The 20604-nt window shown below is 35.0% G+C and overlaps 1 non-coding gene across 1 annotated transcript; it reads left to right on the top strand.

Annotated features, from left to right (window-relative positions):
* The first annotated feature begins 8246 nt into the window (after positions 1–8246).
* Trnai-aau lies at positions 8247–8320 on the top strand. Its single transcript has one exon. It is a non-coding gene; the product is annotated as a tRNA-Ile (tRNA).
* The last annotated feature ends 12284 nt before the right edge of the window (positions 8321–20604 follow it).

Genomic DNA, 20604 nt, shown 5'->3' on the forward strand with positions numbered 1-20604 from the left:
ACCGACGATTCCTAAAAGAGCCTATTCCCTCCGAGAATGGAAAGGAACAAGCTGTCTGTACTCCTCTTTTGGCATTTAAATCGCATTAAGTCATTTGCAAAACCTCGTAAAAACGGACCATCTGCCGCAGAAACAACGTATACTCATCGATTCGGGAGATTTCCAATGTTTTCAAGTATTTTATTCTCTCTCTTTCTGTCTCTTTATATTTTCCCGATTGTACATAGGACAGCTTGGTCCGATCGCCCGTTTCAGACCAGGTTTAATGCAGACTTTTCCCATTTGGAACTTCCAAACTACCGGAATCCATGTCCCAGTGATTTTTATTAGCCGTATTTTACTAGTAATGACCGCACGCATGGATTTTCGCTGAGGAATCGGTGAATAATCGCTTCCGGTTTGCGTTGCCACCAACCGACGCCGACGAACAGCCAACGACTGGTCGATAGCACTTCGACCAAGAGTGCTTTCATTAAAATGTAACAGCGAAATAATCACGTTGATCGGCCGTTACCTTGCGTTAACCAGTCACGAACGAATTTAAACAACAAATAACAGAGGCTAAAAGAAAGAGGGAAATGAGAAGGAAAAGATTATCAATGAAGGAAGCGTTTCGTAACGATCTAGAAACATGCCGTGTTTCATTTCGTTTGAATATTTCTGAGGAGAGCTTTGAATATAGAGAGACATTTATTCAGTTGGTTCGAGCTGTTTATAAATGCTTTGAGAAATGTATTTTTAAGCATAATGGAACTTTGATCAAGCAAAAAGATTCGACTCTATTAAGAACATTTTAATCCTTTCAATGGTAAGTAGGTTTTGGAAATGTACTGGGCAGTAATATATCTGTGAGTTTTGTTGTCAAAGATCTTTTTATTATACTTATTGATTTGATTAGACAATTATTAAAATTGCGGAACACTAAATTGTTTTATATAGTATGTGGAGAAAATTGAAACATGCGAGTTCCTGATGCTATATAATGTTATGTGAGAAGATATGTATAGTTTCTTTTTTATCAGAATTCAAATATTACCTTCACAAACTTGATGTAATAGTTGCTTTTTCTTCGGAAAATATTTTCCGACGAATTAACTGTTGGATCGTACAAAGATATACTTCGCGGTTTTTATCAATTTGTAACTATTAATTTTTAATTTGTGAAACTGAAACTCGAAGATATTGTATATTTTATTCATCTTGTACATTGTAATGTGTTTGTCAATTCTTTTGTTGTGTTTTCGTTAATTAAACTTTGCTAAAAATAGTTTCGAGGTGCTTAGTATTTTTTTAGTAGCACAAGTAATATATACTATTTGTTTATTATTCGATAAAAAAGTAAAGTCAGAATAATTTTGTTACAAAATATATTTTAAATCGAACGTAAAATATTGCCTCTCTTACAATACATATTCTTGCAGTCAAATCGAATTTCAAACGATAAACACTTGTAAAATACCGGCGATACAAGCTACCAACCGAAACCAACACCAACGATATTTATACCCATTAACAGAAAACTAGAACGAAAGCTGAAGCACAATACACTGCGCACGAGCGACGTTCCATTAGCATAAATCGCCAAGCGGAGAACGATAAAAGCTACAAACGAGTCCTGTTTTCTAATTACGAAACCAGACCCGCCCATAGTCGTGTCTCATTATGAATCTTACCAACGTCCAGTGCTTGAAACATGGACAATAAAAGGTTATACGTCGTCCAAACATTGGTAATTTATTCGAATAGATTAAACGAACGATTTATTCAATTTATTAGCCTAAAATTTAGTAGATAATAACGCATACATATACGTAATGATTTCGCTATATCGATTTGATACTTCGATTTCTGAACCTTTCTCTTTTTCAATAAATATTTCTTTCTTCTGGTAAATTTTTATATTTATAAAACTGAGCATTTTCCCTTTTGTATATGATTTTACTTTCTCAACTTTTATACTGAGTGTTATAGACTTCTCCAGCTAAACTTTATTGATATATTCTATAATCAGTATATATCAAGGAAAAAATGTTATATCAATAATTGTACATAGAATATATGTACTCCTAGAATATATAGACAAAGTTTAAAAAAAACTGGACATATCCTATATAATGGGAATAAAAAATGATTTATTAATAATCTATGATTGCTGATTCTATTATGCATGCTGGTTGATTCAATTATATAAGAGTTATGCATTCAATTATATCAGACAAGTCTCATACGCTGGTTTGAGACTTTTGCGCACTACTGTACGTTTTACACATGATCTCCGTGGTTAGTTCACAGCTGCCATGTGTCATAGCAGACCGAGTGTCAACGATGCAGTTCGTACGTCACGAACAGACATACGGGTTCATTAGTCGATCAGATGAGGTTCTGTGAAAGATTGTAGCTTGTATTGAGTGTATCCTGCAGGATGTCTATCGAAGATCAGGACAAGATAGGATTGCTTCACTGTTAATCTGCTAATTGAGTCATTCCTCAACCAGAAGCTCCTCTAATCTTACAGTAATTATATAATCTAGAAAGTAAAGACACTCTATTTATAAAAGATCTTCTAGGATCAGGATGTCTTCAAAATATTCAAATGAATCGGGACCTTTTCTCAATCTTCAAGTAATTATTATGCCAAAGGTCTTCGCTAGTATTATAAAACTATTTTCCAATTGATGCCTTCGCAATGTAAGGCTAGCTATTGGTCGAAACATTCATTAATTATGTAATTCTTTATCTATCTATCTATTTACTAGATAGATAACTAGATCATTATATTAGTATTATGTCTTGAGACAGCCCACATATGTCGAAGTGTATTGAAATACACGCATTGCTTCCTAGATTTCACCAAATCAGAATAGGATCTCAACAGCCAGGATGGTCTGTACTGATTCCTTCATTAATGCAACCTATTGCCAATGTCGATATCAATCTACACACATTGTAACTTGCTTCATGAAACTTGAGGATTCCTAGGGATTGATTGATGAGTCTCGTAACAGATTGTTTAAGCCTTAAGAAATCGCGAGACTATCTTCCATCTTGAAGGAAAAAATACAGGTACATTTTGATGTTTACATTTTGATTAATGACATGTAGATGTTTTATTCCGCAATAATGAAAACTGATCCGCGTCATCACGTCCCCGACCCGTCAATTGAATCTTTCTTTCTCAATTCTACACCTCTATATCGGTACGAGTAATTTTTTGACTTGCTGATTCTGACGCCAACAATGTACCCCTCCCCACCACTTTACCTTAAAAAAAAAAACACTCTATAAACTGGAAAGTAGGTCAGCAATCAGCCAGGCTCGCGCTCTGCCTCACACCCCTCACGCGGAACACGCTGCTGTACGAGTCGAACTACCGGTCGCCATAATATAGGCTCGTTGACGAGTATCGCCAAGCTTTGCCAGCGCCAGTTTACGCGTCGTTTCCCTATACAACCGCGACCAAACGGTAGAATGGATAGGAACGGTGGGGTTGGGGTCGTAGCAGCGCGTGGGATGGCGTTGGCGGTTATTGAATTATTAATTAAGTCAGTTAATTAATAAACGATAGGCCACAGACCCAGGCAGTTGGCCAAGCCCTGGAATGCCAACTTCCAACCACTCGTTTTACGCGATCGTCACCCTCAACCGCCATTTCCGATCCTCTTACACTTCTGCTTTCATATATCTTCGATATTAGACAGCAGGCAAAGCTGACTTTCTCTTCTTCTTTACTCTATTTCCTTCTTCTATAATCTTGTATTTCTCATTTTGCCTCTTTTTGATCTTTTTTCTTCGTCTGCTGCCGTCCTCCTCCTCCTCTTTGTCTCTCGTTATTTATTTTATTATACCTTTTTCGAAGATAGTGGCAGATCCTCCATTTTTTTAGGTTCATTCCGCACCTGTACATCTTCATTCGCCCAGGGAAATTAATGTTTTCTCGGAACATGAGTTTCCCTTTCTCTCCGGGCGTCTTCGCGGCAAATTATTAATCGTCTCACCGCGTCATGAAGTGTAGCAACGACGAGATTCTCTTCTTCGGCAAGCGTTGCGTATAATTCTTAATTTCTGTCCTGGCGTCACCTTTTCTATCGTATTTTTGTAAGAAACTAATTTTCAGCTGGGATAATTCGTTTAGTTCTTATCCTCTTTTATTTTAGATACCTTTCTAAAAGCAAATTTTTGATTGGGAAAATCAATTTGGTTATCATTTTCCTCTTTTATGTTTTCAGGAAGTTAATTTCTCAGTGAAGACATTGGTTTCACTGTCATCTTTCTTTCCTAATTTGTTTAAAAATCTAATTTGTAACTGGGAAAATTCAATACCTTGAGTTGGTTGTCAATACGACTTTAAATTTATATTCGTAAGGGCTTTAGATATTGATTTGACTATCGTTTGTTTTCTAATTTTCTTAAAGAATTAGTTTTGAGAAAGTTAGCTTTAAATTATTTTTAAATTTGATTTTGTTGTTATCTGTTTTCCTAATTTTTAAGGATCTAACTTTATGGGAGAAAACTTGATTTCACTGTCATCTTGTATTCCTAACTTTTCAGCAGGCTAATTTTCGGTTGAGAAAATTTATTTGATTGTCATCTCCTCTTTTTATAATTAATTGCTGGCTGGGGAAATTAGCAGAGCTGGCTACATTCTGATAGTAATAGAAGAGGGATGAAATCGACGGTTTGTACGATATTTGTTACTGATCGAGTGGTAATTAATAGCAGTTTAATGATGCAGGTTTGAGCAAATTTGATGGAAGATAACAATATGCCAGATTGAAGGGTATTAACGATAATACGCAATTTGATGGATTAGATGCAGGATGATTCCAAAGCAATTGAATTTCATAAGCTGTATATCGATCGAAATTTTACCTTGTAACTAAACGTCATCAGTTTAATTAGCGTACTCGAAATTTGATTATTCTTTGATCTTTAAATATATACAGGATGGTTGGTAACTGATGGTACAAGCGGAAAAGGGATGATCCTACGTAAAAAAAGAAGTCAAAAATATAGAATAAAAATTTTTCGTTTGAGGCTTTGTTTTCGAGAAAATCGACTTTGAATTTTCGCTCGGTACGCGTGCACTTTATCACGTCTCGTTATAACGGATCTCACTGTAAATCGTTGTCTCGATGGAAAAATTTAAAAAAAAATTAAAAAAAAATTTTTATTCTATATTTTCGACTTCTTTTTTCGCGTAGAATCACCCCCTTTCCGCTTGTACCACCAGTTACCAACCACCCTGTATATAATCAAATATGTAACATATTATTATTTCTTGTCAATTTATTAGTTATCATTATTGATTGAACTTTAATAATAATTAAAATAAATTGATATATAATATTATTAATTTATACGTGCTAAATATCGATTATTATACATAGTTAGCCCAGTCGCTTACCCTCTTCAAGAAATTTTTCTATCGTTAAGAAATCTTCTTTAGGTTTGAGAAAAATATGAAAAATTCATTAGGGATATACGTAGATAATTTCTCGTTTCACTTTCATCTTAAAGTTGTTCTTAAAGTATTATAGGTATAAAGTGAGCCAAGACAAAGATGAGATTGAGACATAAAAATTCGAAGACAGTAACAGAGTTAATTTCTATTCTCATCTGTGTGATTATCGTCTTTATGCATCAATGGAACAAATATAGTTATAAAAAAGGAGCAAAGATAAAAATTATGTAGTAAGATTTTGGAAACATCTTAATTTCATAATGGAAAATAAAGTTCCATTTTGGTTATAAACATTCTGCAAATTTATTATGCATCGAAATACTTCTATTATAATTAAACGCTACTTCATTTTGTAACGACGATGGATAATAAATATTGCTATTATTTGCAAGTAGATATAACTATGCAATCCAGAAGTCTGCCCGCTGATTTTCATTACCGATTTCCCGGGAACCTCGATTTCAACGTGTTTAATTCGAAAAGGGAAATATTTTGGTTGTTGGCAACGGTATTTATAAAATTTGTTACAAAAATCGTTGATTTTTCTACGGACTGATATTTGACTTCGAGATAAACGTTATATCTATCTGCTCGTTCGCAAAACACCAGTTAGCTTGCGCAAATATTTATAAAGCCAGACGCAAAAGCGGAAACGTTCGAATTTATTTTTCGTTATAATTGTGATGTTAAAACTGCGAGACAGAATGACGGTCACTGTCATCGACAAGTTGTGATTTCTGCTTCCATCATTTCTTTCTTTATTTTGTTTGTTTCTTTTTTCTTTATTTTTTTTAACTAGTTTCGTCATTGAATTAATTTTAATCACATGTAAATCACGATAACCATAAAATTGTGTCGTAATGCCATTAAAAAATCACTCCACTGATGTAACAATTGTGGAATATTTTATTCCAGGTTTGTTATTATAAGTTTAGTTACATAGCTTTTGTCGACACAACTATTTCTTCACAGAGATACAAATTTTGGTTAATTATAAGGTAATAGAGAGGTAATAGAGCGCGAAACGTTTGAATAAGACGGTGGGGTTGACTGCTAAGTGAGAGTTGATGATGTTAGATAGCCTATAGCCAAAGAGATACCGTAGAATACAAATTACGTTAAATTATAACTTAATTACGTATCAAATTTTAATCCACATATTGCGTTCTATAAATGGAGAAATTAGTTTGATATCTTAATCGACGTTTTGACTTCAGACAGATTATAGTAAAGAAAATATATTAATACGAATTATAGTTTACTTACAAATGAAATGTCCATTGCGTTTTATAAATGAATTTTTGCGGATACAATAAATAAATACAATGAATAAATAAATTTATATCATAATGAAATTACTTTTCAATATTTAATAAGTCAATTTGTCTTTTAATCTTCAAAATTTAATCAAAAAGCCTGGTTGAAAATGTCTGATAAAAAAGAAATTTCTATCAAATGTTCCAAGAATGCTAAATTCATTTCATGTATGTAAATTGCCTTGTTTTGAATAATTACTATCGCAAACAATAAAAAGGGCCAGTTAAAGTGTATTGTTTCGTTTCATCGACTATTATTCAATTTATCTAAAATGCAAATTCGATATCAGTTTGCTGGTGCGCGTAATGTAGTCACACGCATATTCGAAGGGCGCGTAACACGAAATCGGACGTAATGTAATTTCCATACAGAAACAGTCAAAGTAGAGACTCGAATGAAACTCATAAAATACTTCTACGGGCATTTACGCGGCTGTGCAATTTTTTTCTACAACATTTCTCAGCTTCGTGACGCTTTATCGGGATAGCTTTTAATCATCGTGCCGCGTTTCTTCCGGGCACCCGTTAGATAAAAGTTAGATGTGCGACAAACGTAGTGTAAGTTAGGGGAGAATGGCGGAAAGTACCAACACGATACGATAAGCTAGAGGCACTCGTACGTTGCAAAAAAAAAAAAAAAAAAACGAAACCAAAAATGGAGAAATATCATAACTACATATATGTCACAACTTCGCCATCGTGGTCTCCTGCACTCTAGATTTAAGGCCTCTTCAAGACATCTATTCCTTCCACTTTATTTTTATCTTCAAAGAGAGGAATAAATACAAACTGTGACAATATAAGTATTATAATTTCTATATTTACTTGTTTAATTTTTATTTAATTTAACTTTCTCAGTTGTTTGCAAGTTCCCAGATATTTTTTCATTCATTTTCTCTCGGTATTATTTTTATAATAAAAATATTGTAAATATATATTGTAACATCACCTATTTCATTTTTAGTTTCGGTTTATCATAATTTTGTTATATTTAGTTACTTAATTCGTAACATGCTAACGCGAATATTGTTACATGCAATTAAATTGTTTGCTTGTTTGATAGATAACAAGACATTGATAACGAACGAGTGAAGAACGCAATTAATATGAGGTATAACCCCAAAAGCAACCTGTTGCCAGCGGTAATAAATAAGGCGGTTGATCGTATCGTTGGGAAATTTGTGCTTCTCGAGCTTTCTGATCCTTGTCTGGCGTTTCTTCTTGCTTTTAATGTTGTTCTCACTTCACGATTATTGCTTATTTATGGACTTACTAATTTCAAACGTAAAGTTTTCCAGTTATCTTTATCCTTCTGAATGAGAACTTGGGCACATTGCGGTAATTGTTATCGAAAATTGATTCTCCACTATCATAATGATTAATTTGTTGAATTTTTTTCGTGATTTATAATTAATTATGATACGTGAGTATTTTCTTCACTAGTAAAATTACAACCTGTTTTTTCAACTGGCTCATTAGCTCAGTTGGTTAGAGCGTCGTGCTAATAACGCGAAGGTCGTGGGTTCGATCCCCTCATGAGCCAAAAAAAAGTAAGATTATTAGAACACCGGGGATATTATGTTTATTCTCTGAAATCTTATCTTTTCTTTTACAAAAACTTTCTGCATCGAAGCAATCGATAAACTTGCTGCTATCGCGTCTAAATTCTTGAAAAAACAAGAATCAGAAATCACTACTAAACACAGTATAACCAAACAAACCCTAGTCCTAAACATATTAAATCCTCTTTTTTTGTGTATGTATCGGTAGAACATGAATATTTATGCAAATTCACATTTGTATTAATACTCTCAATATTCTTTGTTTGGCATAGATACTTGCTTCATTTATTAAATCATCGACTATAAAGTTTTGAATTATTCGCTAATTCACGGTGCACGCTTACGTCGAAATTCTCATTTCTTCTGCATCTGCAGCATCCACAGTGCAATACACAATAAGAAACAGCAAAATGGCGGACATTGATGAACGAGCGCACGACTCACAAGCATTATTCTTTCGCCGTGCAGGAAAATTTTGATCCGATCCATCAGTGCGTGCACGTGATCACCCATGTTCGCTATTATTTCAACGTTCTTTCCAATTTCTCTGTGACTAGTCCGGAAATAAAGGCGAGCCCTGTCACAGAAGTGGTGGTCAAGTAGAAAAACGATGACAGCGTGTACATGGTCGCCGGCTGAAGAGAAGAACGAAAGCAAATGTCGGCGCATCGACGACGATGAGAAATAGAAAACTATAGCCGGGCGAAACCGAACGAGAAAAATCGAGCCTGGAGGAACGAAGGTCGCGAAGCCCAGAGAATCGAATTACGCGATACGGACCATAAAATAAATAGACGAATATTCATTCCATTCCGACATCCACCTATTCGCCCATCCCATGTCCTCTGTTTTCTTTGCGTTTATTCTTTTTACGTTTCGTTGTTTTCTCTCTCTTATTTTTTGTTATCGCTTGTTCCCAGTTTCGTGTTAATCGATTACTTTATTAGCGGAGTCGGTGATTCTCGAAAGACAGAGTTAGTAGTCAGAGCTCTTTTTTTGGGGGGGGGGGGAAGAAGATTGAATATCAAGCAAATTTATTAATTGTGACAGTGGAATACGTGATGAGTAATAGCCATATTTAGTTCAAATAATATTCGAATAGTAGAGAATTGATTGTAGAATTGGAATTTTGAGATTTTAGCGGCATTGGAAAATTACGTTTTGTAATTAAAAATTTACTTCTCACTAGATTAATAGAAAGAAAAAGAAACCTCAATCCACTTTTGCATTTGGTCACATGATCGGCCACACTTAATTCCAATCAAATTATCTTCAATTTAAAATTTTCCCTTTCGTCGTCCTCATTCTAAATTGCTCACCAATTCACGGTGCACGTTTACGTCGTTTCAATTTTCCACGTTTCCGTTCGCTTACAATTCAGCCGGATATCCCACGTTTCCCTTTTTCCGTGGATCGACACGACGAGTAATTCGAAGGCCGAATACTTTCGAAGGCGCTCGAGATTTGCCGCGATATCAACCCTCCCCCCTCCGCGCATTTTCCCATCCCGTTTCTCTTTCCCCTCAACAATTCGATACCAAATGGCCAACTACAAAATTCGCCTAGCTCTCTCTCGTCACGTCTCGCTAAGATACAATATACCTGCCCGGTGATAGCATCGAGTGTAAACTGCGGAAAGTGTCACGTAGCCTGACGGTAGATTTCTCGTTTGAATTTGTTTCAATAGGAAACTTTCAACGACAGATTAAAAAGTGGTCATATAACATATAATAAAAATAAATATACGATATAAAAATAAATAATAAATGATATAATATAGTATCGTAATGAATAAGAATGTATGAAGCAATATATAATCTCAATGTAAATTAAAAAATTAAAAAATTTAAAAATTTCAATGTGAGATCAGAAAGTATAATTCTATAATTAAAAGAAATATATGCTAAAAACAAAATGAAATTAAGTATAGAAAGTACTTTTAATTGATTATGAAGATACAGTACTACGAAGCATAATAGATGTAGGTATCTAAATCCTATAAAACCTTTGAATGGCAGCCTGCACCAGTGTGACCTACATTTTTTGTGTAAATGCATGCACTTAGTGGTAGTAATAGTATAAAAAACGCAGACATGGTCTGTCACTGACCAGGGCACTGTTAAGGAGGTTGCGAGAGTCCTTTAGAAAATTAACCGACGAATTTCCATGTCTAGCTTTCGCATACCGATTTCTTTCGCCGGCTTCTTTTCAGCCGCGGTTTTCACGAGGAACATTCCGAATATCACGAATAGGCGGGACGAAACCGAAACGTGATTCAGTTCGTAACGGGACAAAAACTGTAATCGAATTCGTCGTCTAGTTGCACAACTCTCTTTTCCAGTAGCGTGACTCCACGAATTTTTTTCTCACCCTCGTCTCGCGATTTGAGTGAATACCATCTGTCTGAATAGTCTGAACGAATTGAAGAAGTTCAACAATGGAACGAAGGGGCCGATATTAGCGCCCCGACATTTGCGTTTTTGTAGTTACATCAGGAACAGTTTAACGAAGAAAATAATTAGTTGCACGAAAGTATTTGAATACACTTGTCATGAAAAGCATTACTAACATGTCCATATTGTACGTTTCACAGTAAAACATTTTAAAATTTCGTTAACATCGGGATGGGATACGGCTATGTTGATTAGATTAGTAGAATTTGCAAATTGGGAAAATGGAAAATATTTACGCAACATTTTGCAAACATATACTAAACACAAAATTAGTGTACAGCATGAACAGCCATTTTCAGGATACAGAACAGTTGTTAGAATATTTACTAGGTGAAACAAATTCCTTGTTAGATCGCATTTCTTTAATTCAACTCGTAAAAATGTAAATACATAAAATGTAAAATATACAAATATAAATATCCGCAGTCTAGTTATCAGAACTTCTTCAACAGTGTCATAACGCTTTTATGAGGGCGTTAGCAGCGTCTGCTGATCAGTATGCCGAGGAAGGAACGGAAGACTTAGCATCGCTCTCTCTTACCTCCCATGTGGCTTCACCCTGAGCCAAGGGTAGGGAGTATAAAATTTCCCAGGAGATATAGCTCGTGGGTAGATGGACCAATGATAGGGGAGGAACGGAGGAACGATGAAAAAGGACGAAACTCACGATACGTACGTGATTCTTGAACGCGGATGACTCTCGCCGCTGGAACTTTCCGGCTGAAACAATTACCAGCCATAGTATAGAGAGAGAGAGAGAGAGAGAGAGAGAGAGGGAGAGAGAGAGAGAGAGAGAGGATTTTATACGATAAGGGCTGTACGGAGCAAGAATGAACGTGCCGACGTGTTCCAAGTCAGTTTACAAATGTACGACGCTTTTGGTACATGATTTAAAGATTGAACGACTTGTTTAGAGATTTTTTTCTGGAAATTGAAGTACAGTGATTATGAAAAGTATATATTTACTTTCCAACGGAGCATTTGTTTATTAGGTTCCACGTTTGATTTTCACGGTATTACATTTTCGTGATCATACGAAAGTATTACTAAATGATATGAGACCTAATATATTTGGACTTGATTAATTGGTATATTAGTGCAATAATGAATACAGTGGTGTACAAATATTTTTTGTAGCCACCATATATTAACTTTGTCGTTTATAAATAACACTCATAACAGTTGTATAATACGATGAATATTTTGTTGAAATATTATGAAATTTATTATACGAAAAATATAAACATGCTGCAATATCTTTTTAGTTTCCAAGAAAAAAGACAAAAAATAACAAATGCAAGTTTTAATATCAAAATCCCAGAGCCAGAGCGTATTAAGTTATACTTTTTAAGCTTTAGAGAACAGATCAAAGTTGCAAAAACCTTGTAACGAAAAACGGATTTAATATCATTTTTCCGCTATTATATTAAAAAGAACTTAGAACGAAAAATTTTTACTATCAGAAAGTGTTACGTCGCGTAACCCTCTACCTAGCCCAGGCCGCACACCGCGGGCAATATGGCAACCAGATGTCTTCGGATACTCACTGCGTACCCTCACTAGTCTCAAGTATCTTCCATAAATCTCAGGAATTTCCTAGTAGAGGTCCTTCAAACCAAACAAACGTCTGTTTCCCAAGAATTTCTAAAGACTATTGTCTACCACGGCTTGACAAAGGAATGTTAGTTTTTCTCACGTATGCTGCAACTTTCCTCCCACTAACCACTTTCTCTCGAGGGCGGTTAAGACCCTTCGTTTAACCAATTAACAACGAAGCCTATTCCCTCACTCTCCTAACTAAAATCGTCACCAACAAATCCGAGGGTCCCGTGCGCTAGACACACCCATCCTTAGCTTTCCTCCGACACAGCATCGTCACTCAACTTCACTTCTTCTACATCGTTGGAAAAGTCAACTACTAAGTTTAACGCTAATGCCTATCGGGGCAGTCTAAGCATAACGCGAGAGTCGGTCTCGGTATTGTCGAGCATACATTTCCTCTCCTAAATATCTTATAGTGCTACGTCCACTAATACATTAAATCCAATTATAAGAGCCCTGCTCTAACGTACATATCTATCTTATCTTCGTGCGATAAGTGATTATCTATCTGTCTATGCTCATCAGTGTAATCTAAGTGTTGGAAATATATAATTTATAATTCTGTGAATCACAGTGTTATACAAACTCAATCACCCCTATTATCTCAACGGAAATCAGGGGATCGATCAAGTCGTGGTGTCGATTGTTATAATCGTAACGGGAATTTACGACTCCCGTTGACGTCTCTCCTAGCGACTACGTCTCCCCGCGATTGGTCGAACAAACAGAAAGAGTGAAAAATTTGATACAGGAAACATGTTAAATTTCATATTTTTTGAATCTAAATCTCGAACCACGCTGTATCGAACGAGAAGCGAAAGACGTTCGCGATTAATACAGCATTATTCGATATCGAGTCAGATTCGGGTCGTGATCAGAAGCAATTGTGGCTGCTTAAAGCGGATGGCTTTTGTCTCGCGAGGAAAGGACTTAAAATGGGGAGCGCAAATTAATGACGGCCGCGAGTGGAGTATTCTGTAGTTCTTTCGTGGCGTCTTCTGGCAGCGGAGTTGCCAGGAAGCCCGGCAAAAAGCGGAAAAAGTGTTAAGCGCGTGGAAGTAGCTATCGCTGATAGAAGTAATGGTCCTCGGAAAAAGAAGGAAACGGGACTAAGAATCCTCTCTAACGTCCAAAGGTCTATATGTTACCATATCTCTGGAACAGTAACATATTTCTCCGCTAATCTATTCGAGCTGCTCGACGTACCGCCATTTTTGTCGGCCGTTGTTCCTTGAAATTTTCATCGATCATCACCATTCCACGGAAATTCGCTTATAAAACGATTCGCTTTCAACTCGGGCGAAATATCTCGAGGAAAATTCGTTTAACTGTCGCCAATATACACATTTACATTTCACGTTCATTCGTAATAGATAGCACTTATGTGTCTTGTGAATTTTCTTGGTCTTTTTCTTTATTCTGTGAAATTAAATTCGATGCGAGTCGTGTAGCATAAATATTCCTCCTACGTACATTCTAATTATAATAATAAACAAAATTCAAATTTTTCTTATTATAATGACAAATTTAATTTATTATAATAAGCTGTTGACAATCAAGGGCCTCTATCAAATATATATGATTTCTTGGAACTTTCAATTCTCAATTAAAGGATCTTTTAGGTACGAAGTTATAAGTACAATATCTATGTATATAGACAAGGAGCGCATAAATTTCGTCGGTAGTGTTTGAAAAAACATTTTCAAACTTTTAAACTACCACTTTTTAAAAAGTTGCAAATATATGAACGAGTCAATATATTTGGCCGATTATAGCGCATAATCTTTCTGTTAAAAAGTAATTTATCTTCAAGATTGGTTTCGAATGATCATGAAAGTTAGTATTATCTTCTTCATTTACATATTTATTTATATTTCATGTTATAGTATCTGGAATTCTGTTGATGTTTCTCTGTTATACTCTGTTAAAAATGTATTATTGATTGCAACTTTTTATTTGAGATCTTATATTTCGGATTTAACAAGGGTATGAACTTTTATAAGAATAGTCGTTTCTTTTTATATAAAATATTTCGTTACGAGATACGATTTTCTATTATGGATAAAATTTGGGATTTTATTGTCATACAGAAGAATGTTTTATGCATACATTATAGAGAAATTTCATACGTCAGAGCGCGTTAAACAATTAATTATAATAGTTGAAATGTGAGCAGAGTCCATTTGCATTCAACGCATGGGAAGCATATATAATCACCTGTGCAACATTTGTCATCCACATCTTCGTATGCCATACGCATGTATAGCTTTCTAAGTAGAGAAATTATTACATGAAACGAATGGAAAATATTACTCTTATTTTTACAAGGAAGAAACTGCGTTCCAAAAAATCGAAACAGATAAATATCTTAAAACTGTTTATTGTATGATTATATTAATGATATTGTTTACTTTTTTCTTTTTTATCTTCGAAAATATATTTCACGAATATTCGACTTTATATCCCAATATCGCGGAAACCATACTAAAACGAAAGAACCGGAAAATTGCGTGTTCCTTAATCGTCTCGAAAATGTAATTCAACCCTCTCTTATCGGCTGAGGTAAACGACATCTACGAAGAATTGCAGCCACCCTTAATCTAAATGTAAACGTTTTACGAGACATCGACGCGAGTGCCTCCTTATTTATCTCTGCTATAACACGCTATATAATATCAAGCTCCCCTGTCGAATCAAGTACTAAAAATACCCGTAAAAGCTTCATTTTAAAACTTCGACTGACTCGCTTCACAATCCAACCTCGAAAATACAACTTTCGAGTAAACTATTTCTCTCGTTCAATTTTTATCCAATTATATTACATAGCATTTTACATCAAAAAACAATTATGTTGTACCGCACGCTACAGTAAACTTCCCAACTCTGGAAAAATGCAGTACAAAAGTATAAAATAAGTTTCTTCATATATTTGAATAATTGTGAATATTTTGTTATTTCAATGTACAAAGCTACTAAGATGCTAAAGAGGCTACAGTAATATACCTATTGTCTAATAAGCTGTAAAAGCTTGTGCTAATCTTCACAGTCCAATATTCACAATATTTCAGTCCATAGTCACAATATTTCGAAAACTACAAAATCTTGAAAAACTCTACTAACAAACTTAACGATTATCATTAAAATATATTAGAAAATGTTTAAATAAATTGAAATTGTTCTGAACCCAGCTAAAGAAATGAAATCAAAATAGATATTAGTTTCGTATACCAAATATTACACCACCACTTTATTTTCGATATTTTACATATTTCTTCTCATTATATTACGTTCCATATATCTGTACACTTTTAAATTTCCAATAAATGCACAATCATTCACAGTCATCGCAATATTTCCAATGTTTTCTACCATATAACCACCCCCCCCCCCTCCCTGAAACCCTCTTGAAAACAAAACGTGAATAAAAAACGAATAGTAGGAAAAAATCCAAAATAAAATAGCCGAATATATTCGCATGGAGGATAAGGCCGACAAATAGGAAAAAGTTGAGCCAGCCGGCGAGGGAAAATATCGTGCCACGTGTTACCCTGAAAAATTAATCGTTTCAGGACTCTCCGGGGAGAAACTGCGGCTGCCACCCCCATCCCTTGTCGTAGCCAAGTCCTGGAGGACGAGTTAGCCCGTAAATTCTCGGCGAACGCGACGCATCGTCCGGCCAGCATGAAAATTAATGACAGGGGCGTGATAGGAGGTGGGTTCCTCGGGCAAGTAACCCTGCAAGACTGAGCGGAGGTGGCGCTGGCGTGGCAATAATGCAAACAGACATGCGATAATCTGCGATAGCTCGTTAGCAGAGGCGAGGAACACGTAAGTCATACGTGTGTTTCTGCCACGTGCCCCTTGACGAGGGTTGCTTACGTGTTTCCAAGCCACCACCAAGGATGATCGTCTTGTAGAGTGCCCGGAAAGCGATTCCATTTCGTCTTCCATTCCTAGCCAATCCGTTTTAAGGGGTTTTTTTTAACGGAACAGAAAACGTGCAATTTATACGACACGCCTTGGATCAAGCAGCGTTGGCTAAGAAAGAGCAATTCTCTGCTCTTTTCGTGGCTTTCGGGAGGGTTAAAAGAGATTATGAGGCTGGATAAAGAGAAGCGGAGATGTTTAGCGAGCATTTGTAGGGCTGAATAGTTACGATGGATTAAAATTTGGGAGCAAATTGTAAATTGTGACACTTCTAGCCACGTTACAAAATTTGAACCCGTACAATCGAGACATATTTCTTAGAACAGTAATCAATGCCCTATGGTATATCCGCAACGAAATCCGTCACTACCTGTACGTAAAATCGGCTTCCGAAGAAATAAAACGACCACGTAATCGCTACCAGAACAGACAGGAGAATTATCCCGATACAACAGCTGCGGAACTTTATACATCTGATGGACTCAGGAGATTACGGAGAAAACACTCGGTTGACGAGATTAGAGATTTCTTCTCTGATTAAGCATTAAATCTCCACAAATTCCACGATGCTTAATTAACGCAATTACGCTAACGGAATTGATACTGACGTTTTTATAAGGGGATAAACGTCTACGTGTTAAATGAACCTACGCCAATAAGGCGATCTACCGAGTATCCTTATTTGGATAAATTGTAAAGCTTCTACGAAGAAAAAAATACTACTTCTACTATTAATTATGTATTATATGATATATGATAGTTTTTTTTATTATATATGGTACTATATTCAAGAATATATCTTTGAATATATAATACCATTCTGAATATACTATTTATATATGTTATACAAAAGATCTTTCGTGGCATACGATATCACACGATTATCATGACCCCAATATTATTGTTTGGAACAAACTCGAGAGTGTATATAGAAGTTACAAGATATTTACTGCAAACGATTTTAAATGGGTCTAACTAATCTATTCGTATGTCCAATCCGGAATTGTAGGGTTTCAGCAATTAGCCACGAGAACGATCGATTTAAATGAAACATTCTCGGAACAAGATTCAGGGATAACGCCGGAAGACATATCGGCTAGCTTGAAAGGACTTAGTGGAAGCGTTAAAGCAAACCGTACTTGGAGAATCGGGCCGAAATCAATATCTTCGTACACCTTGAACACGACTCACAAATCCTAGTAATGTTCGACTTACTAAAGCGATCATATCAGTTAATTAACATTAAACACGATAACTACTGGTTTTGAATTTTGCACTGTTTTCTTTTATCGACATATACTGCGTTAGAAAAGTGGTAACCTTAACAACTATTATAACGTTTTTACAATCTTGTGATAAGAATCCCTAAATATTAAAAATGTATAAGAAACTCATACGTAAAGCCTGTTCTCAAATTAGGTCAGTCAGTTTTGAAATTAGGAAAGAAACAAATGCTAAGAATTGGATAATGTTGCAGTATATTTTCATTTCTAATACTTTTGTCTTTTAAAGATGACAACTACAGCTACAAAAATTAATTATCGGTCAGTTTTTTAAATTAAGGAAAAGCAAAAGATAGCAAAGTACATTTCCTACATTTATAAATGTCTATGCAAATTTATATTCTTATTAATACAAGCAAAGAAATAGAACTTGGTTAGTGATTTGTTTCACTTATTTAATATTATAACGAGTGCTCTGCTATAGATCCATTTTTCCACCTTCAAGGCTAAAAGTATATTTTTAATACTACACAGAGTTGTATTTGCGATTTTTCTTAGAAATTTATGTAGATTTACAGTGGTTCGATTTTGCGAATTTATATGGTTTGTTACAAAATTTTATATTTTTTCTTGCACATATATCTTTTTTACACACTTTTCATTTTTAGATTTTAAGCTTTCACGATAGCTAGATGACATGTTTGTGGTCTTTCGGGTTTCAATCATATTTGTATCAATACGAAAGCGCTTGGTTTCGACGTTTCATGAACATCCCTTTTGAACGAATTCCTCGTAAACTTTACATTGCCATTTCTCTCAGACGGTTTTAGTGAATGCTTCAGTTAATAGTTCTATTCTCAAATAATTGCATATTAATTTAACTGGTGCAATTAATAAGTATTCCTCAATTATCATAAAACAGCATAAATAACAATTAAAGAAAATAACGAAAAAATACAAATACGCCATAGAATTAGGAGAAGAAAAACAAGTCATAACGACGTGACGTTGTACCACGATAAGTGATTAGAAATGCGACTGGTGACCACTGCCAATCATCCGGAAGCCGTCAGCCGCATAGCAATTTCCTGTGGCTCCTGCAGGGCCATGCTCGAGCCCTCGGTGCGTCCTTTAACTGCCTCATACCTCCGCGATGATCAATCCGAAGATTTAGAGAGGCTTTCGTCCCCTCTAACAGAGAATCTAGTCCTGTCTCCTTTACAGATTGCACCCCGAAACAATCGCCCATTCAGCTAATTGTATCCCTTGGATTTTTTTCTCTATCCTTTCTCTTTCATTTTCTTCCTCGTTAGACTTTTCCACACTCTTCCCTTCATCTTTTATTATTCTACGCGTATATTCGAGAATAGAATAGTCGCCGAAACGATTCTCTCTTAATTCGAATGTATTCCTTAGCAAGTTGAATATTTCTCTTTCGAACTTTTACTTTTGTTGAAAGAATTTAGCGTGATTGAGTTAATGAACAATTGTAAAACGTTGGGGGATTATTGATAAGTATTCTAGAGTCTTGTTCAGATTTGTACAAAGTAGGAAAGAGTAAACGATATGAGACTCGAGTTAATCCAATTTGTAATAAATTAACAGATAAATTAAATATGCAATAACAATAACCCATGATATGTAGTGATAAGATATATGGTATATATAATATAATGTATAATTACACGAACGTATATGTACGCCGTTTTTCTTCTACGTATTCATTCGAGAGCAAGATAGTTGTCAGAAAGATTCTCTGTTGATTTCAATGTGCTCTTTCGTAAGTTGAAGATGGATGGTTTAAGTTAGGTTTAATGGAAAGTAGATGGAAATCTTTTCTGAAGTAGAAAATTGTTAAAAAGTTGCGGTTATTATCCTAGTTTCGTCCTGTCCTCGTATTTTTCGGTCTTTCGCACAGGCGCATCTATCCACATAGCCATAATAGTGCAATCCCTGTTAGGTTGATGCAAAAAAAATACATTTGCCATGCAATATATATATTCAGAATGTTCATTTCCATTTTTCGGTATATGTATCGGCATTGTCTGGCTGCTTGTTTACTGTTCCTGTATTGTTTACATTTATGTCGCGTTTGTTTACATACTTAGCATGTGGATTACATTTTTATGATATATTCCCGGACTATCTGTTTATATTTTCGAGATATCTGTTTATATATTCGAGATATCTGTCTATATTTCCACCGTACCGGATTATTTACTTTAACCTCACTTTCATTTACAATTAATTGGAAACGAATTGTTTTAAAATACCGACGCTTTCTTCATAAAGAATAAAACAATACAGTTTGATTGGCATATAAAAAGATATCTACTTCCTCAGAAATGTCAATGACTTAAAGTTATACCATTAATAACGTTATAAATATAACGTTATACCATACAACGTTATGTTATGTAAAGTAATACGTTCTAACGTTATATCATATAACGTTATACGATATAACGTAATACGTTATAACGTTATACTGTATAACGTAATACGTTATAACGATATACCATGTAACATAATACGGTATAACGTTAAACCGTGTAACGTTATCCGATACTGCGTTATACCATGTAGCGTAATACGTTATTACGTTATACCATGTAAAGTTATACGATACAACGTAATACGTCATAACGTTATACGATACAACGTAAAACGTTATAATGTTATACTATATAACGTACTACGTTATAACGTTATTCTATATAACGCATTACGGCATATCGTTATCCCATGTAACGTAATACGTTATAACGTTATACCATGTAGCGAAATATGTTATATCGGTATTCCATATAACGTTATGTTTTATAACGTAACACGTTTTAACGTTATACTGCATAACGTAATACGTTACAACCTTATAGTATATAACGTAATACGTTATAACGTTATATCATATAACGCAATACGTTATAACGTCATACCATATAACGTAATACGTTATAACGTTATCCCATATAACGTAATACGTTATAACGATATACCATGTAACATAATACGGTATAACGTTATACCGTGTAACGTTATCCGATACTGCGTTATACC

The sequence above is a fragment of the Bombus bifarius genome, unplaced genomic scaffold, assembly GCF_011952205.1.
Source record: "Bombus bifarius isolate JDL3187 unplaced genomic scaffold, Bbif_JDL3187 scf7180000009825, whole genome shotgun sequence".
Taxonomy (NCBI): Eukaryota; Metazoa; Arthropoda; class Insecta; order Hymenoptera; family Apidae; genus Bombus; species Bombus bifarius.